At 45.9% G+C, this 25,488-nt stretch overlaps 12 non-coding genes across 12 annotated transcripts; all 12 read right to left on the reverse strand.

The window, feature by feature from the left end:
* Positions 1 to 4,523: 4,523 nt before the first annotated feature.
* On the reverse strand, positions 4,524 to 4,596 carry trnar-ccu (transfer RNA arginine (anticodon CCU)). The gene has a single exon. It is a non-coding gene; the product is annotated as a tRNA-Arg (tRNA).
* Positions 4,597 to 4,939: 343 nt separating this feature from the next.
* Positions 4,940 to 5,012, reverse strand: trnar-ccu (transfer RNA arginine (anticodon CCU)). Its single transcript has one exon. It is a non-coding gene; the product is annotated as a tRNA-Arg (tRNA).
* Positions 5,013 to 5,891: 879 nt separating this feature from the next.
* trnar-ccu (transfer RNA arginine (anticodon CCU)) lies at positions 5,892 to 5,964 on the reverse strand. Its single transcript has one exon. It is a non-coding gene; the product is annotated as a tRNA-Arg (tRNA).
* Positions 5,965 to 6,312: 348 nt separating this feature from the next.
* On the reverse strand, positions 6,313 to 6,385 carry trnar-ccu (transfer RNA arginine (anticodon CCU)). Its single transcript has one exon. It is a non-coding gene; the product is annotated as a tRNA-Arg (tRNA).
* A 3,090-nt stretch (positions 6,386 to 9,475) lies between these two features.
* Positions 9,476 to 9,548, reverse strand: trnar-ccu (transfer RNA arginine (anticodon CCU)). The gene has a single exon. It is a non-coding gene; the product is annotated as a tRNA-Arg (tRNA).
* Positions 9,549 to 9,895: 347 nt separating this feature from the next.
* Positions 9,896 to 9,968, reverse strand: trnar-ccu (transfer RNA arginine (anticodon CCU)). The gene has a single exon. It is a non-coding gene; the product is annotated as a tRNA-Arg (tRNA).
* A 3,030-nt stretch (positions 9,969 to 12,998) lies between these two features.
* Positions 12,999 to 13,071, reverse strand: trnar-ccu (transfer RNA arginine (anticodon CCU)). The gene has a single exon. It is a non-coding gene; the product is annotated as a tRNA-Arg (tRNA).
* A 3,030-nt stretch (positions 13,072 to 16,101) lies between these two features.
* Positions 16,102 to 16,174, reverse strand: trnar-ccu (transfer RNA arginine (anticodon CCU)). Its single transcript has one exon. It is a non-coding gene; the product is annotated as a tRNA-Arg (tRNA).
* Positions 16,175 to 23,377: 7,203 nt separating this feature from the next.
* Positions 23,378 to 23,450, reverse strand: trnar-ccu (transfer RNA arginine (anticodon CCU)). Its single transcript has one exon. It is a non-coding gene; the product is annotated as a tRNA-Arg (tRNA).
* Positions 23,451 to 23,793: 343 nt separating this feature from the next.
* Positions 23,794 to 23,866, reverse strand: trnar-ccu (transfer RNA arginine (anticodon CCU)). Its single transcript has one exon. It is a non-coding gene; the product is annotated as a tRNA-Arg (tRNA).
* Positions 23,867 to 24,745: 879 nt separating this feature from the next.
* On the reverse strand, positions 24,746 to 24,818 carry trnar-ccu (transfer RNA arginine (anticodon CCU)). The gene has a single exon. It is a non-coding gene; the product is annotated as a tRNA-Arg (tRNA).
* A 348-nt stretch (positions 24,819 to 25,166) lies between these two features.
* trnar-ccu (transfer RNA arginine (anticodon CCU)) lies at positions 25,167 to 25,239 on the reverse strand. Its single transcript has one exon. It is a non-coding gene; the product is annotated as a tRNA-Arg (tRNA).
* Positions 25,240 to 25,488: the final 249 nt, after the last annotated feature.

Raw genomic sequence — 25,488 nt, forward strand, 5'->3', positions numbered from 1 at the left:
GGCCACCGGGGCTGTGAAAGACCTTGGCTTTAGTGACAACAACATCATTGGCATTTAAACAAGGCCAGCACACAAAGTAATCCGGATGAACAACTACTTCGACAGGCCACTGGGACACGATTTGCTTGCCCTACTATTTGTCTAGCTCATTCACGTGGCTTAGTCAATGAGGAGTTTGAACAGGGCATGCACACACAAACACACAGATTTTCTGAACGAACAAGCAGGATGTGGAAGTTGCTCTTTGTTTGGGATGAAACATGTCCATAAGTAAAGCATTCCTAGCAGAGGATGGTTTCGATCCATCGACCTCTGGGTTATGGGCCCAGCACGCTTGCGCTGCGCCACTCTGCTGTAATCCACAGCAGATCGGAAACGAACCCACAATTCCTGTCTTAGGAGGCCAGTGCCTTATCCATTAGGCCACCGGGGCTGTGAAAGACCTTGGCTTTAGTGACAACAACATCATTGGCATTTAAACAAGGCCAGCACACAAAGTAATCCGGATGAACGACTACTTCGACAGGCCATTGGGACAAGATTTGCTTGCCCTACTAATTGTCCTTCAGGTAGCTTAGTCAATGACGCATTTGAACAGGGTATACACACACAAACTCACAGATTTTCTGAAACGAACAAGCAGGATGTGGAAGTTGCTCTTTGTTTGGGATAAAACATGTACATAAGTGACAAAAACATCATTGGCATTTAAACAAGGCCAGCACACAAATTAATCCGGATGAACAATTACTTAGACAGGCCACTGGGACACGATTCGCTTGCCCTACTAATTGTCCATCTCATTCACGTGACTTAGTCAATGAGGAGTTTGAACAGGGCATGCACACACAAACACACAGATTTTCTGAACGAACAAGCAGGATGTGGAAGTTGCTCTTTGTTTGGGATAAAACATGTACATAAGTAATGCAGTCTTAGCAGAGGATGGTTTCGATCCATTGACCTCTGGGTTATGGGCCCAGCACGCTTCCGCTGCGCCACTCTGCTGTAAACCACCCAAGATGGGACTCGAACCCACAATTTCTGTCTTAGGAGGCTATGCCCTTATCCATTAGGCCACCGGGGCTCTGAAAGACCTGTGTTCATGTGCCCCCATTACTTTGGCTTTAGTGACAACAACATCATTGGCATTTAAACAAGGCCAGCACACAAAGTAATCCGGATGAACGACTACTTCGACAGGCCACTGGGACAAGATTCGCTTGCCCTACTAATTGTCCATCTCAGTCAGGTGGCTTAGACAATGAGGAGTTTGAACAGGGCAAACACACAGATTTTCTGAACAAACAAGCAGGATGTGGAAGTTGCTCTTGTTGAAGATTTTATTATTTAGAAAACAAGTAATTTAGCTATATATTTGGACACAATTATTTATTCTGTCTGTGACTTTGGATTTCCTCTGTGTATGTGAAAGACCTTGAATGGAATGTTGTTTGCTGCAGAAAATTCTATTCCGAGAGGTCACATGGTAAAAGACCTTTACCCAAAACTATCTATAGGGTGTGCTACCTTCTTTGGAAGAAGATTTATGTATATAACTCTCAACCAAAATATACTCGGGAGCGCGCTGGAAGGCCAGCGGGCCAGTGTGCCGGAGAGCCAGAGCGTTAGAGCGCCGTTCTATGGAACGGAATGGCGTTCGAAAATAAAGTCTAATTATTTCTGGCATCAAAGATCTCTGCGAAGTTATTTTTCGGAAAGATTGAAAACCACTTCACTCTTTGTTTGGGATAAAACATGTACATAAGTAAAGCAGTCTTAGCAGAGGATGGTTTCGATCCATCGACCTCTGGGTCATGGGCCCAGCACGCCTCCGCTGCGGCACTCTGCTGTAAACCAACCCAGATTGTTCTGAACGAACTAGCAGGATGTGGAAGTTGTTCTTTTTTTGGGATAAAACATGTACATAAATAAAGCAGTCTTAGCAGAGGATGGTTTCGATCCATCGACCTCTGGGTTATGGGCCCAGCACGCTTCCACTGTAATCCACACCAGATGGGAAACGAACCCAGAATTCCTGGCTTAGGAGAAGAGTGCCTTATCCATTAGGCCACCGGGGCTGAGAAAGACCTTGGCTTTAGTGACAACAACATCATTTGGCATTTAAACAAGGCCAGCACACAAAGTAATCCAGATGAACGACTACTTCCACAGGCCATTGGGACAAGATTCGCTTGCCCTACTAATTGTCCTTCAGGTAGCTTATTCAATGACGCATTTGAACAGAGTATACACACACAAACTCACAGATTTTCTGAAACGAACAAGCAGGATGTGGAAGTGGCTCTTTGTTTGGGATAAAACATATACATAAGTGAAGCAGTCTTAGCAGAGGATGGTTTCGATCCATCGACCTCTGGGTTATGGGCCCAGCACGCTTCCGCTGCGCCACTCTGCTGTACTCCACATCAGATCGGAAACGGACCCACAATTCCTGTCTTAGGAGGCCAGTGCCTTATCCATTAGGCCACCGGGGCTGTGAAAGACCTTGGCTTTAGTGACAACAACATCATTGGCATTTAAACAAGGCCAGCACAGAAAGTAATCCGGATGAACAACTACCTGACAGGCCACTGGGACACGATTCGCTTGCCCTACTAATTGTCCATCTCATTCAGGTGCCTTAGTCAATGAGGAGTTTGAACAGGGCATGCACACACAAACACACAGATTTTCTGAACGAACAAGCAGGATGTGGAAGTTGGTCTTTGATTGGGATAAAACATGTACATAAGTAAAGCAGTCTTAGCAGAGGATGGTTTCGATCCATCGACCTCTGGGTTATGGGCCCAGCACGCTTCCGCTGCGCCACTCTGCTGTAAGCCACATCAGATCGGAAACGAACCCACAATTCCTGTCTTAGGAGGCCAGTGCCTTATCCATTAGGCCACCGGGGCTGTGAAAGACCTTGGCTTTAGTGGCAACAACATCATTGGCATTTAAACAAGGCCAGCACACAAAGTAATCCGGATGAACAACTACTTCGACAGGCCACTGGGACACGATTTGTTTGCCCTACTATTTGTCTATCTCATTCACGTGGCTTAGTCTATGAGGAGTTTGAACAGGGCATGCACACACAAACACACAGATTTTCTGAACGAACAAGCAGGATGTGGAAGTTGCTCTTTGTTTGGGATGAAACATGTCCATAAGTAAAGCATTCTTAGCAGAGGATGGTTTCGATCCATCGACCTCTGGGTTATGGGCCCAGCACGCTTCCGCTGCGCCACTCTGCTGTTATCCACATCAGATCCGAAACGAACCCACAATTCCTGTCTTAGGAGGCCAGTGCCTTATCCATTAGGCCACCGGGGCTATGAAAGACCTTGGCTTAAGTGACAACAACAACATTGGCATTTAAACAAGGCCAGCACACAAAGTAATCCGGATGAACAACTACTTCGACAGGCCACTGGGACACGATTCGCTTGCCCTACTAATTGTCCATCTCATTCAGGTGGCTTAGTCAATGAGGAGTTTGAACAGGGCATGCGCACACAAACACACAGATTTTCTGAACGAACAAGCAGGATGTGGAAGTTGGTCTTTGATTGGGATATAACATGTACATAAATAAAGCAGTCTTAGCAGAGGATGGTTTCGATCCATCGACCTCTGGGTTATGGGCCCAGCACGCTTCCGCTGCGCCACTCTGCTGTAAACCACCCCAGATGGGACTAGGACCCACAATCCCTGGCTTAGGAGGCCAGTGCCTTATCCATTAGGCCACCGGGGCTGTGAAAGACCTTGGCTTTAGTGACAACAACATCATTGGCATTTAAACAAGGCCAGCACACAAAGTAATCCGGATGAACGACTACTTCGACAGGCCATTGGGACAAGATTCGCTTGCCCTACTAATTGTCCTTCAGGTAGCTTAGTCAGTGACGCATTTGAAAAGGGTATACACGCACAAAGTCACAGATTTTCTGAAATGAACAAGCAGGATGTGGAAGTTGCTCTTTGTTTGGGATAAAACATATACATTAGTGAAGCAGTCTTAGCAGAGGATGGTTTCGATCCATCGACCTCTGGGTTATGGGCCCAGCACGCTTCCGCTGCGCCACTCTGCTGTAAACCACATCAGATTGGAAACGGACCCACAATTCCTGTCTTAGGAGGCCAGTGCCTTATCCATTAGGCCACCGGGGCTGTGAAAGACCTTGGCTTTAGTGACAACAACATCATTGGCATTTAAACAAGGCCAGCACACAAAGTAATCCGGATGAACAACTACCTGACAGGCCACTGGGACACGATTCGCTTGCCCTACTAATTGTCCATCTCATTCAGGTGCCTTAGTCAATGAGGAGTTTGAACAGGGCATGCACACACAAACACACAGATTTACTGAACGAACAAGCAGGATGTGGAAGTTGGTCTTTGATTGGGATAAAACATGTACATAAGTAAAGCAGTCTTAGCAGAGGATGGTTACGATCCATCGACCTCTGGGTTATGGGCCCAGCACGCTTCCGCTGCGCCACTCTGCTGTAAACCACCCCAGATGGGACTCGAACCCAAATTCCCTGGCTTAGGAGGCCAGTGCCTTATCCATTAGGCCACCAGGGCTGTGAAAGACCTTGGCTTTAGTGACAACAACATCATTGGCATTTAAACAAGGCCAGCACACAAAGTAATCCGGATGAACGACTACTTCGACAGGCCATTTGGACAAGATTCGCTTGCCCTACTAATTGTCATTCAGGTAGCTTAGTCAATGACGCATTTGAACAGGGTATACACACACAAACTCACAGATTTTCTGAAACGAACAAGCAGGATGTGGAAGTTGGTCTTTGATTGGGATAAAACATGTACATAAGTAAAGCAGTCTTAGCAGAGGATGATTTCGATCCATCGACCTCTGGATTATGGGCCCAGCACACTTCCGCTTCGCCACTCTGCTGTAAACCACCCCAGATGGGACTCGAACCCACAATCCCTGGCTTAGGAGGCCAGTGCCTTATCCATTAGGCCACCGGGGCTGTGAAAGACCTTGGCTTTAGTGACAACAACATCATTGGCATTTAAACAAGGCCAGCACACAAAGTAATCCGGATGAACGACTACTTCGACAGGCCATTGGGACAAGATTCGCTTGCCCTACTAATTGTCCTTCAGGTAGCTTAGTCAATGACGCATTTGAACAGGGTATACACACACAAACTCACAGATTTTCTGAAACGAACAAGCAGGATGTGGAAGTTGCTCTTTGTTTGGGATAAAACATGTACATAAGTGACAAAAACATCATTGGCATTGGAATACTTGCTCACTCGAATGTCACTTCACAGCGTCATCAGTAGCGCTCAAAGGATCTTCCCTTATGTTGTTGAAGCTTGTTTATTTAAGAAATTCATAATGAATAATAATAAAGCAAGATACCCTCCTGAAATATGTGAGATGTGTGGTTTATATAAACTGCAAAGGTAAAGTATAAATTCAAATTATTATGACCGATGTCAAGGGGGAGGAGAATGTATACGTGCGTCACGTTTAGTCAATAAAACACTTCCGCATAGGATACACCTGTGTATCCTTGCTCATAACTCCTCTGAAAGCCTCCTCACTCCTCGATCCTCGACTCCTCGCGGTGCAATTAGAGAATTGAGATGTCCTTCAAGATGGCTGTGCTTGATTGGTTTCCGGGTCATAGGATGGAGGACGGAGGAGCGAGGAGACGAGGAAGGATATTGAGAAGTACCCACAGATTTTCTGAACGAACAAGCAGGATGTGGAAGTTGCTCTTTGTTTGGGATAAAACATATACATAAGTGAAGCAGTCTTAGCAGAGGATGGTTTCGATCCATCGACCTCTGGGTTATGGGCCCAGAACGCTTGCGCTGCGCCACTCTGCTGTAAACCACCCCAGATGGGACTCGAACCCACAATCCCTGGCTTAGGAGGCCAGTGCCTTATCCATTAGGCCACCGGGGCTGTGAAAGACCTTGGCTTTAGTGACAACAACAACATTGGCATTTAAACAAGGCCAGCACACAAAGTAATCCGGATGAACAACTACTTCGACAGGCCACTGGGACACGATTCGCTTGCCCTACTAATTGTCCATCTCATTCAGGTGGCTTAGTCAATGAGGAGTTTGAACAGGGCATGCGCACACAAACACACAGATTTTCTGAACCAACAAGCAGGATGTGGAAGTTGGTCTTTGATTGGGATATAACATGTACATAAATAAAGCAGTCTTAGCAGAGGATGGTTTCGATCCATCGACCTCTGGGTTATGGGCCCAGCACGCTTCCGCTGCGCCACTCTGCTGTAAACCACCCCAGATGGGACTCGAACCCACAATCCCTGGCTTAGGAGGCCAGTGCCTTATCCATTAGGCCACCGGGGCTGTGAATGACCTTGGCTTTAGTGACAACAACATCATTGGCATTTAAACAAGGCCAGCACACAAAGTAACCCGGATGAACGACTACTTCGACAGGCCATTGGGACAAGATTCGCTTGCCCTACTAATTGTCCTTCAGGTAGCTTAGTCAGTGACGCATTTGAACAGGGTATACACGCACAAACTCACAGATTTTCTGAACGAACAAGCAGGATGTGGAAGTTGCTCTTTGTTTGGGATAAAACATGTACATAAGTAAAGCAGTCTTAGCAGAGGATGGTTTCGATCCATCGACCTCTGGGTAGTCTTAGGCAATTTCTGTCTTAGGAGGCCAGTGCCTTATCCATTAGGCCACCTGGGCTCTGAAAGACCTGTGTTCATGTGCCCCCATTACTTTGGCTTTAGTGACAACAACATCATTGGCATTTAAACAAGGCCAGCACACAAAGTAATCTGGATGAACGACTACTTCGACAGGCCACTGGGACAAGATTCGCTTGCCCTACTAATTGTCCATCTCATTCAGGTGGCTTAGACAATGAGGAGTTTGAACAGGGCAAACACACAGATTTTCTGAACAAACAAGCAGGATGTGGAAGTTGCTCTTGTTGAAGATTTTATTATTTAGAAAACAAGTAATTTAGCTATATATTTGGACACAATTATTTCTTCTGTCTGTGACTTTGGATTTCCTCTGTGTATGTGAAAGACCTTGAATGGAATGTTGTTTGCTGCAGAAAATTCTATTCCGAGAAGTCACATGGTAAAAGACCTTTACCCAAAACTATCTATAGGGTGTGCTACCTTCTTTGGAAGAAGATTTATGTATATAACTCTGAACCAAAATATACTCGGGAGCGCGCTGGAAGGCCAGAGGGCCAGTGGGCCGGAGAGCCAGAGCGTTAGAGCGCCGTTCTATGGAACGGAACGGCGTTCGAAAATAAAGTCTAATTATTTCTGGCATCAAAGATCTCTGCGAAGTTATTTTTCGGAAAGATTGAAAACCACTTCACTCTTTGTTTGGGATAAAACATGTACATAAGTAAAGCAGTCTTAGCAGAGGATGGTTTCGATCCATCGACCTCTGGGTCATGGGCCCAGCACGCCTCCGCTGCGGCACTCTGCTGTAAACCAACCCAGATTGTTCTGAACGAACTAGCAGGATGTGGAAGTTGTTCTTTTCTTGGGATAAAACATGTACATAAATAAAGCAGTCTTAGCAGAGGATGGTTTCGATCCATCGACCTCTGGGTTATGGGCCCAGCACGCTTCCGCTGCGCCACTCTGCTGTAATCCACACCAGATGGGAAACGAACCCAGAATTCCTGGCTTAGGAGAAGAGTGCCTTATCCATTAGGCCACCGGGGCTGTGAAAGACCTTGGCTTTAGTGACAACAACATCATTGGCATTTAAACAAGGCCAGCACACAAAGTAATCCGGATGAACGACTACTTCCACAGGCCATTGGGACAAGATTCGCTTGCCCTACTAATTGTCCTTCAGGTAGCTTATTCAATGACGCATTTGAACAGAGTATACACACACAAACTCACAGATTTTCTGAAACGAACAAGCAGGATGTGGAAGTTGCTCTTTGTTTGGGATAAAACATATACATAAGTGAAGCAGTCTTAGCAGAGGATGGTTTCGATCCATCGACCTCTGGGTTATGGGCCCAGCACGCTTCCGCTGCGCCACTCTGCTGTAATCCACATCCAATCGGAAACAGACCCACAATTCCTGTCTTAGGAGGCCAGTGCCTTATCCATTAGGCCACCGGGGCTGTGAAAGACCTTGGCTTTAGTGACAACAACATCCTTGGCATTTAAACAAGGCCAGCACACAAAGTAATCCGGATGAACAACTACCTGACAGGCCACTGGGACACGATTTGCTTGCCCTACTAATTGTCCATCTCATTCAGGTGCCTTAGTCAATGAGGAGTTTGAACAGGGCATGCACACACAAACACACAGATTTTCTGAACGAACAAGCAGGATGTGGAAGTTGGTCTTTGATTGGGATAAAACATGTACATAAGTAAAGCAGTCTTAGCATAGGATGGTTTCGATCCATCGACCTCTGGGTTATGGGCCCAGCACGCTTCCGCTGCGCCACTCTGCTGTAATCAACACCAGATGGGAAACGAACCCACAATTCCTGTCTTAGGAGGCCAGTGCCTTATCCATTATGCCACCGGGGCTGTGAAAGACCTTGGCTTTAGTGACAACAACATCATTGGCATTTAAACAAGGCCAGCACACAAAGTAATCCGGATGAACGACTACTTCGACAGGCCATTGGGACAAGATTCGCTTGCCCTACTAATTGTCCTTCAGGTAGCTTAGTCAATGACGCATTTGAACAGGGTATACACACACAAACTCACAGATTTTCTTAAACGAACAAGCAGGATGTGGAAGTTGCTCTTTGTTTGGGATAAAACATGTACATAAGTGACAAAAACATCATTGGCATTTAAACAAGGCCAGCACACAAATTAATCCGGATGAACAATTACTTAGACAGGCCACTGGGACACGATTCGCTTGCCCTACTAATTGTCCATCTCATTCACGTGACTTAGTCAATGAGGAGTTTGAACAGGGCATGCACACACAAACAGACAGATTTTCTGAACGAACAAGCAGGATGTGGAAGTTGCTCTTTGTTTGGGATAAAACATGTACATAAGTAAAGCAGTCTTAGCAGAGGATGGTTTCGATCCATCGACCTCTGGGTTATGGGCCCAGCACGCTTCCGCTGTGCCACTCTGTAAACCACCACAGATGGGACTCGAACCCACAATTTCTGTCTTAGGAGGCCTGTGCCTTATCCATTAGGCCACCGGGGCTGTGAAAGACCTTGGCTTTAGTGACAACAACATCATTGGCATTTAAACAATGCCAGCACACAAGGTAATCCGGTTTAGTGACAGATTTTCTGAAACGAACAAGCAGGATGTGGAAGTTGCTCTTTGTTTGGGATAAAACATATACATAAGTGAAGCAGTCTTAGCAGAGGATGGTTCGATCCATCGACCTCTGGGTTATGGGCCCAGCACGCTTCCGCTGCGCCACTCTGCTGTAAACCACCCCAGATGGGACTCGAACCCATAATCACTGGCTTAGGAGGCCAGTGCCTTATCCATTAGGCCACCGGGGCTGTGAAAGACCTTGGCTTTAGTGACAACAACATCATTGGCATTTAAACAAGGCCAGCACACAAAGTAATCCGGATGAACAACTACCTGACAGGCCACTGGGACACGATTCGCTTGCCCTACTAATTGTCCATCTCATTCAGGTGCCTTAGTCAATTAGGAGTTTGAACAGGGCATGCACACACAAACACACAGATTTACTGAACGAACAAGCAGGATGTGGAAGTTGGTCTTTGATTGGGATAAAACATGTACATAAGTAAAGCAGTCTTAGCAGAGGGTGGTTACGATCCATCGACCTCTGGGTTATGGGCCCAGCACGCTTCCGCTGCGCCACTCTGCTGTAAACCACCCCAGATGGGACTCGAACCCACAATCCCTGGCTTAGGAGGCCAGTGCCTTATCCATTAGGCCACCAGGGCTGTGAAAGACCTTGGCTTTAGTGACAACAATATCATTGGCATTTAAACAAGGCCAGCACACAAAGTAATCCAGATGAACGACTACTTCGACAGGCCATTGGGACAAGATTCGCTTGCCCTACTAATTGTCCTTCAGGTAGCTTAGTCAATGACGCATTTGAACAGGGTATACACACACAAACTCACAGATTTTCTGAAACGAACAAGCAGGATGTGGAAGTTGCTCTTTGTTTGGGATAAGACATGTACATAAGTGACAAAAACATCATTGGCATTTAAACAAGGCCAGCACACAAATTAATCCGGATGAACAATTACTTAGACAGGCCACTGGGACACGATTCGCTTGCCCTACTAATTGTCCATCTCATTCACGTGACTTAGTCAATGAGGAGTTTGAACAGGGCATGCACACACAAACAGACAGATTTTATGAACGAACAAGCAGGATGTGGAAGTTGCTCTTTGTTTGGGATAAAACATGTACATAAGTAAAGCAGTCTTAGCAGAGGATGGTTTCGAACCATCGACCTCTGGGTTGTCTTAGGCAATTTCTGTCTTAGGAGGCCAGTGCCTTATCCATTAGGCCACCGGGGCTCTGAAAGACCTGTGTTCATGTGCCCCCATTACTTTGGCTTTAGTGACAACAACATCATTGGCATTTAAACAAGGCCAGCACACAAAGTAATCCGGATGAACGACTACTTCGACAGGCCACTGGGACAAGATTCGCTTGCCCTACTAATTGTCCATCTCATTCAGGTGGCTTAGACAATGAGGAGTTTGAACAGGGCAAACACACAGATTTTCTGAACAAACAAGCAGGATGTGGAAGTTGCTCTTGTTGAAGATTTTATTATTTAGAAAACAAGTAATTTAGCTATATATTTGGACACAATTATTTCTTCTGTCTGTGACTTTGGATTTCCTCTGTGTATGTGAAAGACCTTGAATGGAATGTTGTTTGCTGCAGAAAATTCTATTCCGAGAAGTCACATGGTAAAAGACCTTTACCCAAAACTATCTATAGGGTGTGCTACCTTCTTTGGAAGAAGATTTATGTATATAACTCTGAACCAAAATATACTCGGGAGCGCGCTGGAAGGCCAGAGGGCCAGTGGGCCGGAGAGCCAGAGCGTTAGAGCGCCGTTCTATGGAACGGAACGGCGTTCGAAAATAAAGTCTAATTATTTCTGGCATCAAAGATCTCTGCGAAGTTATTTTTCGGAAAGATTGAAAACCACTTCACTCTTTGTTTGGGATAAAACATGTACATAAGTAAAGCAGTCTTAGCAGAGGATGGTTTCGATCCATCGACCTCTGGGTCATGGGCCCAGCACGCCTCCGCTGCGGCACTCTGCTGTAAACCAACCCAGATTGTTCTGAACGAACTAGCAGGATGTGGAAGTTGCTCTTTTTTTGGGATAAAACTGTGAAAGACCTTGGCTTTAGTGACAACAACATCATTGGCATTTAAACAAGGCCAGCACACAAAGTAATCTGGATGAACGACTACTTCGACAGGCCACTGGGACACGATTCGCTTGCCCTACTAATTGTCCTTCAGGTAGCTTAGTCAATGACGCATTTGAACAGGGCACACACACACAAACTCACAGATTTTCTGAACGAACAAGCAGGATGTGGAAGTTGCTCTTTATTTGGGATAAAACATATACATAAGTGAAGCAGTCTTAGCAGAGGATGGATTCGATCCATCGACCTCTGGGTTATGGGCCCAGCACGCTTCCGCTGCGCCACTCTGCTGTAATCCACATCAGATCGGAAACGAACCCACAATTCCTGTCTTAGGAGGCCAGTGCCTTATCCATTAGGCCACCGGGGCTGTGAAAGACCTTGGCTTTAGTGACAACAACATCATTGGCATTTAAACAAGGCCAGCACACAAAGTAATCCGGATGAACAACTACTTCGACAGGCCACTGGGACACGATTTGCTTGCCCTACTATTTGTCTATCTCATTCACGTGGCTTAGTCTATGAGGAGTTTGAACAGGGCATGCACACACAAACACACAGATTTTCTGAACGAACAAGCAGGATGTGGAAGTTGCTCTTTGTTTGGGATGAAACATGTCCATAAGTGAAGCATTCTTAGCAGAGGATGGTTTCGATCCATCGACCTCTGGGTTATGGGCCCAGCACGCTTCCGCTGCGCCACTCTGCTGTTATCCACATCAGAACTGAAACGAACCCACAATTCCTGTCTTAGGAGGCCAGTGCCTTATCCATTAGGCCACGGGGGCTATGAAAGACCTTGGCTTAAGTGACAACAACAACATTGGCATTTAAACAAGGCCAGCACACAAAGTAATCCGGATGAACAACTACTTCGACAGGCCACTGGGACACGATTCGCTTGCCCTACTAATTGTCCTTCAGGTAGCTTAGTCAGTGACGCATTTGAACAGGGTATACACGCACAAACTCACAGAATATCTGAAACGAACAAGCAGGATGTGGAAGTTGCTCTTTGTTTGGGATAAAACATATACAAATGTGAAGCAGTCTTATTAGAGGATGGTTTCGATCCATCGACCTCTGGGTTATGGGCCCAGCACGCTTCCGCTGCGCCACTCTGCTTTAATCCACATCAGATCGGAAACGGACCCACAATTCCTGTCTTAGGAGGCCAGTGCCTTATCCATTAGGCCACCGGGGCTGTGAAAGACCTTGGCTTTAGTGACAACAACATCATTGGCATTTAAACAAGGCCAGCACACAAAGTAATCCGGATGAACAACTACCTGACAGGCCACTGGGACACGATTCGCTTGCCCTACTAATTGTCCATCTGATTCAGGTGCCTTAGTCAATGAGGAGTTTGAACAGGGCATGCAAACACAAACACACAGATTTACTGAACGAACAAGCAGGATGTGGAAGTTGGTCTTTGATTGGGATAAAACATGTACATAAGTAAAGCAGTCTTAGCAGAGGATGGTTACGATCCATCAACCTCTGGGTTATGGGCCAAGCACGCTTCCGCTGCGTCACTCTGCTGTAAACCACCCCAGATGGGACTCGAACCCACAATCCCTGGCTTAGGAGGCCAGTGCCTTATCCATTTGGCCATCAGGGCTGTGAAAGACCTTGGCTTTAGTGACAACAACATCATTGGCATTTAAACAAGGCCAGCACACAAAGTAATCCGGATGAACGACTACTTCGACAGGCCATTGGGACAAGATTCGCTTGCCCTACTAATTGTCCTTCAGGTAGCTTAGTCAATGACGCATTTGAACAGGGTATACACACACAAACTCACAGATTTTCTGAAACGAACAAGCAGGATGTGGAAGTTGCTCTTTGTTTGGGATAAAACATGTACATAAGTGACAAAAACATCATTGGCATTTAAACAAGGCCAGCACACAAATTAATCCGGATGAACAATTACTTAGACAGGCCACTGGGACACGATTCGCTTGCCCTACTAATTGTCCATCTCATTCACGTGACTTAGTCAATGAGGAGTTTGAACAGGGCATGCACACACAAACAGACAGATTTTCTGAACGAACAAGCAGGATGTTGAAGTTGCTCTTTGTTTGGGATAAAACATGTACATAAGTAAAGCAGTCTTAGCAGAGGATGGTTTCGATCCATCGACCTCTGGGTTGTCTTAGGCAATTTCTGTCTTAGGAGGCCAGTGCCTTATCCATTAGGCCACCGGGGCTCTGAAAGACCTGTGTTCATGTGCCCCCATTACTTTGGCTTTAGTGACAACAACATCATTGGCATTTAAACAAGGCCAGCACACAAAGTAATCCGGATGAACGACTACTTCGACAGGCCACTGGGACAAGATTCGCTTGCCCCACTAATTGTCCATCTCATTCAGGTGGCTTAGACAATGAGGAGTTTGAACAGGGCAAACACACAGATTTTCTGAACAAACAAGCAGGATGTGGAAGTTGCTCTTGTTGAAGATTTTATTATTTAGAAAACAAGTAATTTAGCTATATATTTGGACACAATTATTTCTTCTGTCTGTGACTTTGGATTTCCTCTGTGTATGTGAAAGACCTTGAATGGAATGTTGTTTGCTGCAGAAAATTCTATTCCGAGAAGTCACATGGTAAAAGACCTTTACCCAAAACTATCTATAGGGTGTGCTACCTTCTTTGGAAGAAGATTTATGTATATAACTCTGAACCAAAATATACTCGGGAGCGCGCTGGAAGGCCAGAGGGCCAGTGGGCCGGAGAGCCAGAGCGTTAGAGCGCCGTTCTATGGAACGGAACGGCGTTCGAAAATAAAGTCTAATTATTTCTGGCATCAAAGATCTCTGCGAAGTTATTTTTCGGAAAGATTGAAAACCACTTCACTCTTTGTTTGGGATAAAACATGTACATAAGTAAAGCAGTCTTAGCAGAGGATGGTTTCGATCCATCGACCTCTGGGTCATGGGCCCAGCACGCCTCCGCTGCGGCACTCTGCTGTAAACCAACCCAGATTGTTCTGAACGAACTAGCAGGATGTGGAAGTTGCTCTTTTTTTGGGATAAAACTGTGAAAGACCTTGGCTTTAGTGACAACAACATCATTGGCATTTAAACAAGGCCAGCACACAAAGTAATCTGGATGAACGACTACTTCGACAGGCCACTGGGACACGATTCGCTTGCCCTACTAATTGTCCTTCAGGTAGCTTAGTCAATGACGCATTTGAACAGGGCACACACACACAAACTCACAGATTTTCTGAACGAACAAGCAGGATGTGGAAGTTGCTCTTTATTTGGGATAAAACATATACATAAGTGAAGCAGTCTTAGCAGAGGATGGATTCGATCCATCGACCTCTGGGTTATGGGCCCAGCACGCTTCCGCTGCGCCACTCTGCTGTAATCCACATCAGATCGGAAACGAACCCACAATTCCTGTCTTAGGAGGCCAGTGCCTTATCCATTAGGCCACCGGGGCTGTGAAAGACCTTGGCTTTAGTGACAACAACATCATTGGCATTTAAACAAGGCCAGCACACAAAGTAATCCGGATGAACAACTACTTCGACAGGCCACTGGGACACGATTTGCTTGCCCTACTATTTGTCTATCTCATTCACGTGGCTTAGTCTATGAGGAGTTTGAACAGGGCATGCACACACAAACACACAGATTTTCTGAACGAACAAGCAGGATGTGGAAGTTGCTCTTTGTTTGGGATGAAACATGTCCATAAGTGAAGCATTCTTAGCAGAGGATGGTTTCGATCCATCGACCTCTGGGTTATGGGCCCAGCACGCTTCCGCTGCGCCACTCTGCTGTTATCCACATCAGATCTGAAACGAACCCACAATTCCTGTCTTAGGAGGCCAGTGCCTTATCCATTAGGCCACGGGGGCTATGAAAGACCTTGGCTTAAGTGACAACAACAACATTGGCATTTAAACAAGGCCAGCACACAAAGTAATCCGGATGAACAACTACTTCGACAGGCCACTGGGACACGATTCGCTTGCCCTACTAATTGTCCTTCAGGTAGCTTAGTCAGTGACGCATTTGAACAGGGTATACACGCACAAACTCACAGAATATCTGAAACGAACAAGCAGGATGTGGAAGTTGCTCTTTGTTTGGGATAAAACATATACAAATGTGAAGCAGTCTTATTAGAGGATGGTTTCGATCCATCGACCTCTGGGTTATGGGCCCAGCACGCTTCCGCTGCGCCACTCTGCTTTAATCCACATCAGATCGGAAACGGACCCACAATTCCTGTCTTAGGAGGCCAGTGCCTTATCCATTAGGCCACCGGGGCTGTGAAAGACCTTGGCTTTAGTGACAACAACATCATTGGCATTTAAACAAGGCCAGCACACAAAGTAATCCGGATGAACAACTACCTGACAGGCCACTGGGACACGATTCGCTTGCCCTACTAATTGTCCATCTGATTCAGGTGCCTTAGTCAATGAGGAGTTTGAACAGGGCATGCAAACACAAACACACAGATTTACTGAACGAACAAGCAGGATGTGGAAGTTGGTCTTTGATTGGGATAAAACATGTACATAAGTAAAGCAGTCTTAGCAGAGGATGGTTACGATCCATCAACCTCTGGGTTATGGGCCAAGCACGCTTCCGCTGCGCCACTCTGCTGTAAACCACCCCAGATGGGACTCGAACCCACAATCCCTGGCTTAGGAGGCCAGTGCCTTATCCATTTGGCCATCAGGGCTGTGAAAGACCTTGGCTTTAGTGACAACAACATCATTGGCATTTAAACAAGGCCAGCACACAAAGTAATCCGGATGAACGACTACTTCGACAGGCCATTGGGACAAGATTCGCTTGCCCTACTAATTGTCCTTCAGGTAGCTTAGTCAATGACGCATTTGAACAGGGTATACACACACAAACTCACAGATTTTCTGAAACGAACAAGCAGGATGTGGAAGTTGCTCTTTGTTTGGGATAAAACATGTACATAAGTGACAAAAACATCATTGGCATTTAAACAAGGCCAGCACACAAATTAATCCGGATGAACAATTACTTAGACAGGCCACTGGGACACGATTCGCTTGCCCTACTAATTGTCCATCTCATTCACGTGACTTAGTCAATGAGGAGTTTGAACAGGGCATGCACACACAAACAGACAGATTTTCTGAACGAACAAGCAGGATGTTGAAGTTGCTCTTTGTTTGGGATAAAACATGTACATAAGTAAAGCAGTCTTAGCAGAGGATGGTTTCGATCCATCGACCTCTGGGTTGTCTTAGGCAATTTCTGTCTTAGGAGGCCAGTGCCTTATCCATTAGGCCACCGGGGCTCTGAAAGACCTGTGTTCATGTGCCCCCATTACTTTGGCTTTAGTGACAACAACATCATTGGCATTTAAACAAGGCCAGCACACAAAGTAATCCGGATGAACGACTACTTCGACAGGCCACTGGGACAAGATTCGCTTGCCCCACTAATTGTCCATCTCATTCAGGTGGCTTAGACAATGAGGAGTTTGAACAGGGCAAACACACAGATTTTCTGAACAAACAAGCAGGATGTGGAAGTTGCTCTTGTTGAAGATTTTATTATTTAGAAAACAAGTAATTTAGCTATATATTTGGACACAATTATTTCTTCTGTCTGTGACTTTGGATTTCCTCTGTGTATGTGAAAGACCTTGAATGGAATGTTGTTTGCTGCAGAAAATTCTATTCCGAGAAGTCACATGGTAAAAGACCTTTACCCAAAACTATCTATAGGGTGTGCTACCTTCTTTGGAAGAAGATTTATGTATATAACTCTGAACCAAAATATACTCGGGAGCGCGCTGGAAGGCCAGAGGGCCAGTGGGCCGGAGAGCCAGAGCGTTAGAGCGCCGTTCTATGGAACGGAACGGCGTTCGAAAATAAAGTCTAATTATTTCTGGCATCAAAGATCTCTGCGAAGTTATTTTTCGGAAAGATTGAAAACCACTTCACTCTTTGTTTGGGATAAAACATGTACATAAGTAAAGCAGTCTTAGCAGAGGATGGTTTCGATCCATCGACCTCTGGGTCATGGGCCCAACACGCCTCCGCTGCGGCACTCTGCTGTAAACCAACCCAGATTGTTCTGAACGAACTAGCAGGATGTGGAAGTTGATCTTTTTTTGGGATAAAACTGAGAAAGACCTTGGCTTTAGTGACAACAACATCATTGGCATTTAAACAAGGCCAGCACTTTGTTTGGGATAAAACATATACATAAGTGAAGCAGTCTTAGCAGAGGATGGATTCAATCCATCGACCTCTGGGTTATGGGCCCAGCACGCTTCCGCTGCGCCACTCTGCTGTAATCCACATCAGATCGGAAACGAACCCACAATTCCTGTCTTAGGAGGCCAGTGCCTTATCCATTAGGCCACCGGGGCTGTGAAAGACCTTGGCTTTAGTGACAACAACATCATTGGCATTTAAACAAGGCCAGCACACAAAGTAATCCGGATGAACGACTACTTCGACAGGCCATTGGGACAAGATTCGCTTGCCCTACTAATTGTCCTTCAGGTAGCTTAGTCAATGACGCATTTGAACAGGGTATACACCCACAAACTCACAGATTTTCTGAAACGAACAAGCAGGATGTGGAAGTTGCTCTTTGTTTGGGATAAAACATGTACATAAGTGACAAAAACATCATTGGCATTGGAATACTTGCTCACTCGAATGTCACTTCACAGCGTCATCAGTAGCGCTCAAAGGATCTTCCCTTATGTTGTTGAAGCTTGTTTATTTAAGAAATTCATAATGAATAATAATAAAGCAAGATACCCTCCTGAAATATGTGAGATGTGTGGTTTATATAAACTGCAAAGGTAAAGTATAAATTCAAATTATTATGACCGATGTCAAGGGGGAGGAGAATGTATACGTGCGTCACGTTTAGTCAATAAAACACTTCCGCATAGGATACACCTGTGTATCCTTGCTCATGACTCCTCTGAAAGCCTCCTCACTCCTCGATCCTCGACTCCTCGCGGTGCAATTAGAGAATTGAGACATCATTGGCATTTAAACAAGGCCAGCACACAAAGTAATCTGGATGAAAGACTACTTCGACAGGCCACTGGGACACGATTCGCTTGCCCTACTAATTGTCCTTCAGGTAGCTTAGTCAATGACGCATTTGAACAGGGCACACACACACAAACTCACAGATTTTCTGAACGAACAAGCAGGATGTGGAAGTTGCTCTGTGTTTGGTATAAAATATGTACATAAGTAAAGCATTCTTAGCAGAGGATGGTTTCGATCCATCAACCTCTGGGTTATGGGCCCAGCACGCTTCCGCTGCGCCACTCTGCTGTAATCCACATCAGATCGGAAACGAACCCACAATTCCTGTCTTAGGAGGCCAGTGCCTTATCCATTAGGCCACCGGGGCTGTGAAAGACCTTGGCTTTAGTGACAACAACATCATTGGCATTTAAACAAGGCCAGCACACAAAGTAATCCGGATGAACAACTACTTCGACAGGCCACTGGGACACGATTTGCTTGCCCTACTATTTGTCTAGCTCATTCACGTGGCTTAGTCAATGAGGAGTTTGAACAGGGCATGCACACACAAACACACAGATTTTCTGAACGAACAAGCAGGATGTGGAAGTTGCTCTTTGTTTGGGATGAAACATGTCCATAAGTAAAGCATTCCTAGCAGAGGATGGTTTCGATCCATCGACCTCTGGGTTATGGGCCCAGCACGCTTGCGCTGCGCCACTCTGCTGTAATCCACAGCAGATCGGAAACGAACCCACAATTCCTGTCTTAGGAGGCCAGTGCCTTATCCATTAGGCCACCGGGGCTGTGAAAGACCTTGGCTTTAGTGACAACAACATCATTGGCATTTAAACAAGGCCAGCACACAAAGTAATCCGGATGAACGACTACTTCGACAGGCCATTGGGACAAGATTTGCTTGCCCTACTAATTGTCCTTCAGGTAGCTTAGTCAATGACGCATTTGAACAGGGTATACACACACAAACTCACAGATTTTCTGAAACGAACAAGCAGGATGTGGAAGTTGCTCTTTGTTTGGGATAAAACATGTACATAAGTGACAAAAACATCATTGGCATTTAAACAAGGCCAGCACACAAATTAATCCGGATGAACAATTACTTAGACAGGCCACTGGGACACGATTCGCTTGCCCTACTAATTGTCCATCTCATTCACGTGACTTAGTCAATGAGGAGTTTGAACAGGGCATGCACACACAAACACACAGATTTTCTGAACGAACAAGCAGGATGTGGAAGTTGCTCTTTGTTTGGGATAAAACATGTACATAAGTAATGCAGTCTTAGCAGAGGATGGTTTCGATCCATTGACCTCTGGGTTATGGGCCCAGCACGCTTCCGCTGCGCCACTCTGCTGTAAACCACCCAAGATGGGACTCGAACCCACAATTTCTGTCTTAGGAGGCTATGCCCTTATCCATTAGGCCACCGGGGCTCTGAAAGACCTGTGTTCATGTGCCCCCATTACTTTGGCTTTAGTGACAACAACATCATTGGCATTTAAACAAGGCCAGCACACAAAGTAATCCGGATGAACGACTACTTCGACAGGCCACTGGGACAAGATTCGCTTGCCCTACTAATTGTCCATCTCAGTCAGGTGGCTTAGACAATGAGGAGTTTGAACAGGGCAAACACACAGATTTTCTGAACAAACAAGCAGGATGTGGAAGTTGCTCTTGTTGAAGATTTTATTATTTAGAAAACAAGTAATTTAGCTATATATTTGGACACAATTATTTATTCTGTCTGTGACTTTGGATTTCCTCTGTGTATGTGAAAGACCTTGAATGGAATGTTGTTTGCTGCAGAAAATTCTATTCCGAGAGGTCACATGGTAAAAGACCTTTACCCAAAACTATCTATAGGGTGTGCTACCTTCTTTGGAAGAAGATTTATGTATATAACTCTCAACCAAAATATACTCGGGAGCGCGCTGGAAGGCCAGCGGGCCAGTGTGCCGGAGAGCCAGAGCGTTAGAGCGCCGTTCTATGGAACGGAATGGCGTTCGAAAATAAAGTCTAATTATTTCTGGCATCAAAGATCTCTGCGAAGTTATTTTTCGGAAAGATTGAAAACCACTTCACTCTTTGTTTGGGATAAAACATGTACATAAGTAAAGCAGTCTTAGCAGAGGATGGTTTCGATCCATCGACCTCTGGGTCATGGGCCCAGCACGCCTCCGCTGCGGCACTCTGCTGTAAACCAACCCAGATTGTTCTGAACGAACTAGCAGGATGTGGAAGTTGTTCTTTTTTTGGGATAAAACATGTACATAAATAAAGCAGTCTTAGCAGAGGATGGTTTCGATCCATCGACCTCTGGGTTATGGGCCCAGCACGCTTCCACTGTAATCCACACCAGATGGGAAACGAACCCAGAATTCCTGGCTTAGGAGAAGAGTGCCTTATCCATTAGGCCACCGGGGCTGTGAAAGACCTTGGCTTTAGTGACAACAACATCATTGGCATTTAAACAAGGCCAGCACACAAAGTAATCCAGATGAACGACTACTTCCACAGGCCATTGGGACAAGATTCGCTTGCCCTACTAATTGTCCTTCAGGTAGCTTATTCAATGACGCATTTGAACAGAGTATACACACACAAACTCACAGATTTTCTGAAACGAACAAGCAGGATGTGGAAGTGGCTCTTTGTTTGGGATAAAACATATACATAAGTGAAGCAGTCTTAGCAGAGGATGGTTTCGATCCATCGACCTCTGGGTTATGGGCCCAGCACGCTTCCGCTGCGCCACTCTGCTGTAATCCACATCAGATCGGAAACGGACCCACAATTCCTGTCTTAGGAGGCCAGTGCCTTATCCATTAGGCCACCGGGGCTGTGAAAGACCTTGGCTTTAGTGACAACAACATCATTGGCATTTAAACAAGGCCAGCACAGAAAGTAATCCGGATGAACAACTACCTGACAGGCCACTGGGACACGATTCGCTTGCCCTACTAATTGTCCATCTCATTCAGGTGCCTTAGTCAATGAGGAGTTTGAACAGGGCATGCACACACAAACACACAGATTTTCTGAACGAACAAGCAGGATGTGGAAGTTGGTCTTTGATTGGGATAAAACATGTACATAAGTAAAGCAGTCTTAGCAGAGGATGGTTTCGATCCATCGACCTCTGGGTTATGGGCCCAGCACGCTTCCGCTGCGCCACTCTGCTGTAAGCCACATCAGATCGGAAACGAACCCACAATTCCTGTCTTAGGAGGCCAGTGCCTTATCCATTAGGCCACCGGGGCTGTGAAAGACCTTGGCTTTAGTGACAACAACATCATTGGCATTTAAACAAGGCCAGCACACAAAGTAATCCGGATGAACAACTACTTCGACAGGCCACTGGGACACGATTTGTTTGCCCTACTATTTGTCTATCTCATTCACGTGGCTTAGTCTATGAGGAGTTTGAACAGGGCATGCACACACAAACACACAGATTTTCTGAACGAACAAGCAGGATGTGGAAGTTGCTCTTTGTTTGGGATGAAACATGTCCATAAGTAAAGCATTCTTAGCAGAGGATGGTTTCGATCCATCGACCTCTGGGTTATGGGCCCAGCACGCTTCCGCTGCGCCACTCTGCTGTTATCCACATCAGATCCGAAACGAACCCACAATTCCTGTCTTAGGAGGCCAGTGCCTTATCCATTAGGCCACCGGGGCTATGAAAGACCTTGGCTTAAGTGACAACAACAACATTGGCATTTAAACAAGGCCAGCACACAAAGTAATCCGGATGAACAACTACTTCGACAGGCCACTGGGACACGATTCGCTTGCCCTACTAATTGTCCATCTCATTCAGGTGGCTTAGTCAATGAGGAGTTTGAACAGGGCATGCGCACACAAACACACAGATTTTCTGAACGAACAAGCAGGATGTGGAAGTTGGTCTTTGATTGGGATATAACATGTACATAAATAAAGCAGTCTTAGCAGAGGATGGTTTCGATCCATCGACCTCTGGGTTATGGGCCCAGCACGCTTCCGCTGCGCCACTCTGCTGTAAACAACCCCAGATGGGACTAGGACCCACAATCCCTGGCTTAGGAGGCCAGTGCCTTATCCATTAGGCCACCGGGGCTGTGAAAGACCTTGGCTTTAGTGACAACAACATCATTGGCATTTAAACAAGGCCAGCACACAAAGTAATCCGGATGAACGACTACTTCGACAGGCCATTGGGACAAGATTCGCTTGCCCTACTAATTGTCCTTCAGGTAGCTTAGTCAGTGACGCATTTGAAAAGGGTATACACGCACAAAGTCACAGATTTTCTGAAACGAACAAGCAGGATGTGGAAGTTGCTCTTTGTTTGGGATAAAACATATACATTAGTGAAGCAGTCTTAGCAGAGGATGGTTTCGATCCATCGACCTCTGGGTTATGGGCCCAGCACGCTTCCGCTGCGCCACTCTGCTGTAAACCACATCAGATTGGAAACGGACCCACAATTCCTGTCTTAGGAGGCCAGTGCCTTATCCATTAGGCCACCGGGGCTGTGAAAGACCTTGGCTTTAGTGACAACAACATCATTGGCATTTAAACAAGGCCAGCACACAAAGTAATCCGGATGAACAACTACCTGACAGGCCACTGGGACACGATTCGCTTGCCCTACTAATTGTCCATCTCATTCAGGTGCCTTAGTCAATGAGGAGTTTGAACAGGGCATGCACACACAAACACACAGATTTACTGAACGAACAAGCAGGATGTGGAAGTTGGTCTTTGATTGGGATAAAACATGTACATAAGTAAAGCAGTCTTAGCAGAGGATGGTTACGATCCATCGACCTCTGGGTTATGGGCCCAGCACGCTTCCGCTGCGCCACTCTGCTGTAAACCACCCCAGATGGGACTCGAACCCAAATTCCCTGGCTTAGGAGGCCAGTGCCTTATCCATTAGGCCACCAGGGCTGTGAAAGACCTTGGCTTTAGTGACAACAACATCATTGGCATTTAAACAAGGCCAGCACACAAAGTAATCCGGATGAACGACTACTTCCACAGGCCATTTGGACAAGATTCGCTTGCCCTACTAATTGTCCTTCAGGTAGCTTAGTCAATGACGCATTTGAACAGGGTATACACACACAAACTCACAGATTTTCTGAAACGAACAAGCAGGATGTGGAAGTTGGTCTTTGATTGGGATAAAACATGTACATAAGTAAAGCAGTCTTAGCAGAGGATGATTTCGATCCATCGACCTCTGGATTATGGGCCCAGCACACTTCCGCTTCGCCACTCTGCTGTAAACCACCCCAGATGGGACTCGAACCCACAATCCCTGGCTTAGGAGGCCAGTGCCTTATCCATTAGGCCACTGGGGCTGTGAACGACCTTGGCTTTAGTGACAACAACATCATTGGCATTTAAACAAGGCCAGCACACAAAGTAATCCGGATGAACGACTACTTCGACAGGCCATTGGGACAAGATTCGCTTGCCCTACTAATTGTCCTTCAGGTAGCTTAGTCATTGACGCATTTGAACAGGGTATACACACACAAACTCACAGATTTTCTGAAACGAACAAGCAGGATGTGGAAGTTGCTCTTTGTTTGGGATAAAACATGTACATAAGTGACAAAAACATCATTGGCATTGGAATACTTGCTCACTCGAATGTCACTTCACAGCGTCATCAGTAGCGCTCAAAGGATCTTCCCTTATGTTGTTGAAGCTTGTTTATTTAAGAAATTCATAATGAATAATAATAAAGCAAGATACCCTCCTGAAATATGTGAGATGTGTGGTTTATATAAACTGCAAAGGTAAAGTATAAATTCAAATTATTATGACCGATGTCAAGGGGGAGGAGAATGTATACGTGCGTCACGTTTAGTCAATAAAACACTTCCGCATAGGATACACCTGTGTATCCTTGCTCATAACTCCTCTGAAAGCCTCCTCACTCCTCGATCCTCGACTCCTCGCGGTGCAATTAGAGAATTGAGATGTCCTTCAAGATGGCTGTGCTTGATTGGTTTCCGGGTCATAGGATGGAGGACGGAGGAGCGAGGAGACGAGGAAGGATATTGAGAAGTACCCACAGATTTTCTGAACGAACAAGCAGGATGTGGAAGTTGCTCTTTGTTTGGGATAAAACATATACATAAGTGAAGCAGTCTTAGCAGAGGATGGTTTCGATCCATCGACCTCTGGGTTATGGGCCCAGAACGCTTGCGCTGCGCCACTCTGCTGTAAACCACCCCAGATGGGACTCGAACCCACAATCCCTGGCTTAGGAGGCCAGTGCCTTATCCATTAGGCCACCGGGGCTGTGAAAGACCTTGGCTTTAGTGACAACAACAACATTGGCATTTAAACAAGGCCAGCACACAAAGTAATCCGGATGAACAACTACTTCGACAGGCCACTGGGACACGATTCGCTTGCCCTACTAATTGTCCATCTCATTCAGGTGGCTTAGTCAATGAGGAGTTTGAACAGGGCATGCGCACACAAACACACAGATTTTCTGAACCAACAAGCAGGATGTGGAAGTTGGTCTTTGATTGGGATATAACATGTACATAAATAAAGCAGTCTTAGCAGAGGATGGTTTCGATCCATCGACCTCTGGGTTATGGGCCCAGCACGCTTCCGCTGCGCCACTCTGCTGTAAACCACCCCAGATGGGACTCGAACCCACAATCCCTGGCTTAGGAGGCCAGTGCCTTATCCATTAGGCCACCGGGGCTGTGAAAGACCTTGGCTTTAGTGACAACAACATCATTGGCATTTAAACAAGGCCAGCACACAAAGTAACCCGGATGAACGACTACTTCGACAGGCCATTGGGACAAGATTCGCTTGCCCTACTAATTGTCCTTCAGGTAGCTTAGTCAGTGACGCATTTGAACAGGGTATACACGCACAAACTCACAGATTTTCTGAACGAACAAGCAGGATGTGGAAGTTGCTCTTTGTTTGGGATAAAACATGTACA

The sequence above is a fragment of the Siphateles boraxobius genome, unplaced genomic scaffold, assembly GCF_051911475.1.
Source record: "Siphateles boraxobius isolate OS27281-9 unplaced genomic scaffold, OSU_SipBor_1 39, whole genome shotgun sequence".
Classification (NCBI taxonomy): Eukaryota; Metazoa; Chordata; class Actinopteri; order Cypriniformes; family Leuciscidae; genus Siphateles; species Siphateles boraxobius.